This window comes from Strongylocentrotus purpuratus, unplaced genomic scaffold (genome assembly GCF_000002235.5).
Source record: "Strongylocentrotus purpuratus isolate Spur 01 unplaced genomic scaffold, Spur_5.0 spur5_scaffold_7, whole genome shotgun sequence".
NCBI lineage: Eukaryota > Metazoa > Echinodermata > Echinoidea > Camarodonta > Strongylocentrotidae > Strongylocentrotus > Strongylocentrotus purpuratus.
The window spans coordinates 12,735,288-12,743,498 of record NW_022145613.1 but is presented as its reverse complement, the minus strand read 5'-3'; the positions used below and the strand labels follow the sequence as shown (position 1 = coordinate 12,743,498).

Below are 8,211 nucleotides of genomic sequence, written 5' to 3'. Positions count from 1 at the left end.
GTACGAATCAGGTCATTTTAAGCATTTCAAAATTTTCCGTCCGTACATGTCCCCGTGCGCGTTGCGCGCGCTCATGACGCGCGGAAAATATCAAATTCAAAATATTTACATGACTTGGATTCCTCTTAACGTAATTGACAAATTACATTAATTTTAGTCACTCTTCATATTTCATAAGGCCGTGAGCGTGCGTCAAAGTTCAAAATCCGCGCGTGCTGCTATAGGCAATATAATGCAAATTTCATAAAAAACATGCCATTTTAAAAATCGAAATAGCTCTTCAGATAGTCCATCGACCCCCAATTTTTATATCATGGTTGGAAAAAGCATGAGTTGGAGATATGATTTCATGTCTCATTCGACCCTCAATTAACTCATGACGTCATCATAATGGCCTCCGAACTCAAAATATCAATTTGCATATTATGACGTCAGCAGATTTTTGGAAAATTGATTGTATCTCTGTAAATATTAATCAATTTTCTTTCAAATTTTGATATGTTCTACCTTAGAATATTCTCTACAAATACAGTCACCACAATAATTCATTTTGACAATAATATCATGGCGTATTTTTGCGATTAATGGAGGCATGTCAATTTTTCACATTTTGCGTGTATTCTCTAAGGGACATGACTTTTTCTCAAAACTGGATTCTACATTCTCGTCTTTCGCGAGCAATATCTCCGTCGTTTTATCTTTGTTTACGCTGAACCTTGAGTATGTTGTAGCTTAGAAAATAAGCTTTCATAAAATGCCCTTTATTTGTCGATCAAATGCCGGGATCATGCTCATATTTCACTTACAATGTGGGATTTGAGAATTCCATTTTCCGTTTACGTGTAATCTCTATGGGAAATGTTTTGGTATATCGGTAACGCACTTGACTTCCGACCTCGAGGTCCCTGGTTCGAGTCCGGGAGTCTCCAACAATTTTGTTTCCCACTTTTTTGTTGTTGACTTTTTAATGATCATAAAATTGAAAACAGACCACCTAATTTGTCCCCATGACGAATTAAATTTCTAGTTTATTTTTATTCTTCCTCGAATTTGTTCGCAGGATATCTCAAGACTGCATAAAGCTATTGTCATGAATCTTTCAATGATGATAGATCTTAGTCTAACTTAGAACTGCGTGACTTTTCAAAGACTCAAAGTCATCATGACGTCATCCAGGCGCCATTTTGTGAAAATCAACTTATGATCATATCTTCACAACTGAAAAGTATTTCTCATTCATAATTATCATGATTAAGATCAATATCCGTCCGGTCAATTTCATGTCAATAAACGTGCGCAAATGAGCGCGTGCGCGTGCGCCTACGCGTTTACGCGCGCGCAAAAATTTAAAATGCTCTAAATCATCCCAAATTTTTTTTGCATACGTTTTAGGCCATATGGAGCATTTGACAAAAAATTATGCTCACGCGCATGCGCACGCGTATTTTGCGCGTACTAGCATTTTGCAACATAGAATCGCCGAATTTTCTCTATCATCATATTTGGCACATTTTTCCAAGCATTTTGATAATTTGTTCTTATTTTAATAACGCAATGAGCGTCCGTCAAAGTTGACGGCACGCGCGGATCTGCGTTATCTTTATCCACAATACATGGGCAAAAACATGCCTATATAAAATTCATTGTAACTCTTTAGAATAGATAGAAACTCCTAATATTTTTTCATATTTGGATAGATTATGAGTCGGAAATATGATTTCATGTCTCATTTTATCCTCAATTAACTCATGACGTCATCATAATGGCCTCCAAACTCAAAATTTCAATTTGCATATTATGACGTCAGCATATTTTTGGAAAATTGATTGTATCTCTGTAAATATTGATCAATTTTCTTTTTAATTTTGATATGTTCTAGCTGAGACAATTTTCTACAAATGTAGTATTCACAATTTTTATTTTTAAAAAAAGTATCATGGTGTATTTTTGCGATTAAAGGAGGCATGTCAATTTTTCGCATTTTGCGTGTATTCTCTGAGGGACATGACTTTTTCTCAAAACTGGATTCTACACTCCTGTCTTTCGCGAGCAAAATCTCCATTGTTTTAGCTTTGTTTTCGCTGAGCTTTGGATATGTTGTAGCTGAGACAATGAGCTATCAGAAGTGTGCCTTTTATTTTTCAATCAGATGCCGGGATCATGCTCATATTTCACTTGCAAAGTAGGATTTGAGAATTCCATTTCCCGTTTACGTGTTATCGCCATGGGAAATGTTTTGGTATATCGGTAATGCACTTGACTTCCAAGCTCGAGATCCCTGGTTCGAGTCCGGGTGTCTCCAACAATTGTTTTTCTTCATTTTGTCACGCTTTTAATAACTTACAGCCAACTTGAATGACCCTGGCCCTCTGGGACTTGAGAGTTATGTCATCCCAGATTCAAGTCTGACAGCTTCCAGTGAGTATAATGCTGACCATGGTGCAAAGAGAGGTCGTCTTAACCTGGCCCGAGTCGGTAACCTGCGTGGAGCCTGGTCTGCACTAACAAACAATGCCAACCAGTGGATCCAGGTACGAAATATTTTTTTTAGGCCAATTCAGACACGAAACATTTAGACAACCCTTATTTATATGGCATCGGTTCGTGTCCCACTGCTGCCACCGTATCAGTAATGAAAAGGGTCGACAGTCAATTTTGATGCCATAGTTTAATTTGTATCCATACACTGCCATAATTCTGTAATAAGAGTCACCAGTCAGTTCTATACCATGGATTCATATCCCACCGCTGCCACCATGTCAGTAATGAAAAAGTCACCAGTCATTTCTATACCATGTATTCATATCCCACCGCTACCACCAGGTCATTAATGAAAGAGTCACCAGTCAGTTCTATACCATGGATTCATATCCCACCGCTGCCACCATGTCAGTAATGAAAAAGTCACTGACACCGTACAAATTTGTTTTCTTCCCGCCAATTTTTGAGGTGACTTATGGGTTCGTAGATTTATTTCTCCTCTCTTTAGGTAAAGCTACTATAAGATTGCCATAGTTACATTATTGATGAGCTGAACTGAATGAAAGCAAGGTAAATTCATTGATAGGTGCATGATCATTGGTTAAAAGTTTTCTCATGGAGATAGACAAATTAGATGAATATGAGGATAAACATCAAGAATTCTTCGTTCCATTCTTTTCTTTCTACAAGGTGGATCTTTTGGACCTTTACCGTGTCATTTCAGTTGCGACTCAAGGGCGAGAAGATTTAAGCCAGTGGGTTACAAGCTACAAGCTTGCTTGTAGTACTGATGGCACGATCTTTCACACCGTGCAGGGAATTTCTACAAATCCTGGAGCTGACAGGGTAAGTTTGTTCTCTAATTATTCATTAGTTAATTTTATCTGGACTCTATTCTTGAAGAATTTTGAAGGCATTTGATTTCTCATTGAAAACTATTTGAATATTTTGATATTAGGATAATTTCTTTCAACAATAAATGCAATCGTTACCTCAAGAACAGACACACATTTTTGGTTTACTATTAACTATTCCGCATACACAGAGTATAAGAGGAGAAAATTATTAGGTAGGATTGAAGAACTGTTTATATTTGTTAATATATTACAGCAAGAAATGCACTGGCAAGTTAAAAATGTTCAATCCATTTCATTTTGTTCTATTTTATTACTAGGTCTCTTAATTTTGAAATTGTTGTCATTAGAAAATAAATTTAAATAGAAACAAATGTATAGGCACTGTAGATGCAAACATATTTTTTAATTCAGCATGCTAAATCAGATTCTCTTTGGTTTGATTGCAATTAACTGGAGAATCATTTGAGTCATAATTATTCAAAAATGGATTGATTTTCCTGTTTCTTTGAAGATCTTCACCGGTAATGTTGACCGCAACACCATCGTGACCAACACTCTTCCTGTGCCCCAGATTTGCCGTTATGTTCGCTTGATGCCTGTCAGCTGGTTAAGCTACATCAGTCTTCGAATGGAGATCTACGGTGAAGGCCCTCTCACAGGTAAGTTTTAAAACTAGTGACGCTCCAACATTGTTTGCTCCATCTTCAATTTCTCCGGCGGCAATTGCTCTGGGATATATTTCACCAATGATAGAGGCTTAGTGTTATGCTTATGATTTGGTTTTAGGTTAGGTTAAAAGTTAGGGTTAGGAATAGTCCTTGTTCAAGGACTGAAGTTAAGATTTCAGTTAGTTTATGATATATGGCATTGAGTGTTGAGGATTGTTGTATCTTAGAATTCGTGTTGTAGAAGGCAATTGACGCAAGGCCGGGCTCCACATTTATTCTTTTTAGAGAGGGTTGAGATTGAACTTTTGAGGATCTCTTAGCATGTACCCCAGTCCTCCGGGGTAAATTTCTAAATTGTAATTGTCCACAGTTGAAGTCTTTCCGAACAGCTTTTGATTACCCCTTTTCGAAGGAATACATCTACCTGTAGAACATAGAATGTTTTGCTTGTGTATTAATCAGCAAACATCACGAAGTTGTCTCGGTGAGGGCCTTAAAATTACCTTAAAATGACCTTTTGTCTGCTCATACCCAGATTTGCATGTTCATCTGATTGGACCACTCATTCATATTTGCATATTTGACCACCACTACCTAAATTGTGCTATAAATTGTCACGCTTTTAATAACTTACAGCCAACTTGAATGACCCTGACCCTCTGGGACTTGAGAGTTATGTCATCCCAGATTCACTGTACCATCTCCTTTGATTATTAAAACACCTAGATTCGCAAATAATATAATAAACAACCGTATTTACCTTATTATTACCCTTTTCCCCACTTAATCCATTACTTTTTGCGTGTAATCCCTATGGGAGATGACTTTTTTTCAAATCTGGATTCTACATATCTGTCTTTTGCGAGCAATATCGCCGTTATTTCTGCTTGGATTTAGTTGATTTTTGAGTATGTTGTAGCTGAGACTATATGCTATCTAAATTATTCCTCAATTTTTCAATTAGAAATCAGGATCGCGCTCATGATCATGATCATTATCATCATGATCATCATTATCATAATGATGATAATCATTTATCAATTACATTTTCATTTCTTTGAATAAGATAAAATCGTCAAAATGTGATCTTCATGATGTAAATTAGAGTCAAAGGTGTAACTGGTTACTGTACAGGGTCAACGGTCATATATTGTTTCAATCTATCTTCCCTAGATCCATGATGATCAAGGGGACACAATTTAAACTTGACATATAGATAGATCATAATGGGAGAAGCATGTTATAAAATAATATATCGTGTAATACATTATTTGTTATGTAAACTATTATCATACGTATCACCTAATTCGTCAAAGTGACGAATTAAAGTCTAGTTAGGTGATACGTAACGAAGTCAACGTATCACCTTTTGATTTCGTCAAGATTTTTCTTTATTATTATTATTATTATTATTTATTTTTATTATTCTTCCTCGAATTTGTTCGCAGGATATCTCAAGACTGAATAAAGCCATTATCATGAAACTTTCAATGATGATAGATCTTAGTCTAACTTAGAACTGTGTGACTTTTCAGACAGTCAAGGTCATCGTGACGTCATCCAGGCGCCATTTTGTGAAAATCAACTTATGATCATATCTTCATAAAGGAAAGCCATTTTTCATTCATATTTATCATGATTAAACTCAATATCCGTCCGGTCAATTTCAAGTCAATAAATGCGCGCAAAAATGCGCGTACGCTTATGTCCGCGCGTTTACGCGCGCGAAAAAAATTAAAATGCTCCAAATCATCCCAATTTTTTTTTACATCCGTTTCAGGCCATATGGAGCATTTGATAAAAAAATTACGCACACGCGCATGCGCGCGCGTTTTCGCGCGTACTGGCATTTTGCAATATAGAATCGCCGAATTTTTTCTGTCATTATATTTGGTACATTTTTCCAAGCATTTTGATAACTTGTTCACCTTTTATTAACGCAATGAGCGTCCGTCAAAGTTGACAGCACGCGTGGATTTGCGTTATCTTTATCTACAATACATGGGCAAAAACATGCCTATATAAAAGTCATTGTAACTCTTTAGAATAGATAGAAACTCCTAATATTTTTTCATATTTGGATAGATTATGAGTCGGAGATATGATTTCATGTCTCATTTGATCCTCAATTAACTCATGACGTCATCATAATGGCCTCCAAACTCAAATTTTTAATTTGCATATTATGACGTCAGCATATTTTTGGAAAATTGATTGTATCTCTGTAAATATGGATTAATTTTCTTTTTTTAATTTTGATAAGTTCTAGCTGAGACAATTTTCTACAAATGTAATATTCACAATTTTTATTTTTGACAAAAGTATCATGGTGTATTTTTGCAATTAAAGGAGGCATGTCAATTGTTCGCATTTTGCGTGTATTCTCTATGGGACATGACTTTTTCTCAAAACTGGATTCTACACTCCTGTCTTTCGCGATCAAAATCTCCGTTGTTTTAGCTTCGTCTTCGCTGAGCTTCGGATATGTTGTAGCTGAGACAATGAGCTATCAAAAGTGTGCCCTTTATTTTTCGATTAGATGCCGGGATCATGCTCATATTTCACTTGCAAAGTGGGATTTCTGAATTCCATTTCCCGTTTACGTGTAATCGCTATGGGAGATGTTTTGGTATATCGGTAACGCACTTGACTTCCAACCTCGAGATCCCTGGTTCGAGTCCGGGTGTCTCCAACACTTTTTTTTCACTTTTCTTTCCTTTTGACCTTCACTGTACCATCTCCTTTGATTATTTAAACACGTAGATTCGCAAATAATGTCATAAATAACCCTTTTTACTTTATTATTACCCTATTTTCACTTAATCCATTACTTTTTGCGTGTAATCCCTATGGGAAATGACTTTTTCTCAAATCTGGAGTCTACATTCCTGTCTTTGGCGAGCAATATCGCCGTTATTTCGGCTTGGATTTTGTTGATTTTTGAGTATGTTGTAGCTGAGACTATATGCTATCTAAATCAACCCTCATTTTTTCAATAAGATGTCATGATCGTGCTCATGATCATGATCATGATCATCACGATCATCATTATCATAATGATGCTAATCATTTATCAATTACATTTTCATTTCTTTGAATAAGATAAAATCGTCAAAAGGTGTTCTTCATGATGTAAATTAGAGTCAAATGTGTAACTGGTTACTGCACAGGGTCAAAGGTCATATATTGTTTCAATCTATCTTCCCTAGATCCATGATGATCAAGGAGACACAATTTAATCTTGACATATGAATAGATCATAATGGGAGAAGCATATGAATGGGAGAAGCAAAATAATATATCGTGTAATGCATTATTCGTTATGTAAACCATTATCATACGTATCACCTAATTCGTCTAAGTGACGAATTAAAGTCTAGTTAGGTGATACGTACGTAGACGTATCACCTTTTGATTTCGTCAAGATTTTTATTATTATTTATTTATTTATTTATTATTATTCTTCCTCGAATTTGTTCGCAGGATATCTCAAGACTGAACGAAGCCATTGTTATGAATCTTTCAATGATGATAGATCTTAGTCTAACTTAGAACTGCGTGACTTTTCAAAGACTCAAAGTCATCGTGACGTCATCCAGGCGCCATTTTGTGAAAATCAACTAATGATCATATCTTTATAACGAATAATAATTTTTCATTCATATTTATCATGATTAAGATCAATATCCGTCCGGTCAAGTTGAGGTCAATAAACGTGCGTAAATGCGCGCGTGCGCGCTCGTCCGCGCGTTTACGCGCGCGCAAAAATTAAAAATGCTCTAAATCATCCCAAATTTTTTTTGCATACGTTTCAGGCCATATAGAGCATTTGATAAAAAAATTACGCACACGCGCATGCGCGCGCGTTTTCGCGCGTACTGGCATTTTGCAACATAGAATCGCCGATTTTTTTCTGTCATCATATTCGGTACATTTTTCCAAGCATTTTGATAATTTGTTCACCTTTTATTAACGCAATTAGCGTCCGTCAAAGTTGACAGCACGCGCGGATTTGCGTTATCTTTATCCACAATACATGGGCAAAAACATGCCTATATAAAATTCATTGTAACTCTTTAGAATAGATAGAAACTCCTAAAAAAAATTCATATTTGGATAGACTATGAGTCGGAGATATGATTTCATGTCTCATGTGATCCTCAATTAACTCATGACGTCATCATAATGGCCTCCAAACTCAAAAT

The 8,211-nt window shown here is 36.0% G+C and overlaps 1 long non-coding RNA gene across 1 annotated transcript; it reads left to right on the top strand.

Moving 5' to 3' along the window:
- The first annotated feature begins 2,316 nt into the window (after positions 1–2,316).
- LOC105441076 lies at positions 2,317–4,702 on the top strand. Its single transcript, XR_004061975.1, has 4 exons — positions 2,317–2,531; positions 3,172–3,327; positions 3,850–3,997; positions 4,643–4,702. It is a non-coding gene; the product is annotated as an uncharacterized LOC105441076 (long non-coding RNA).
- Positions 4,703–8,211: the final 3,509 nt, after the last annotated feature.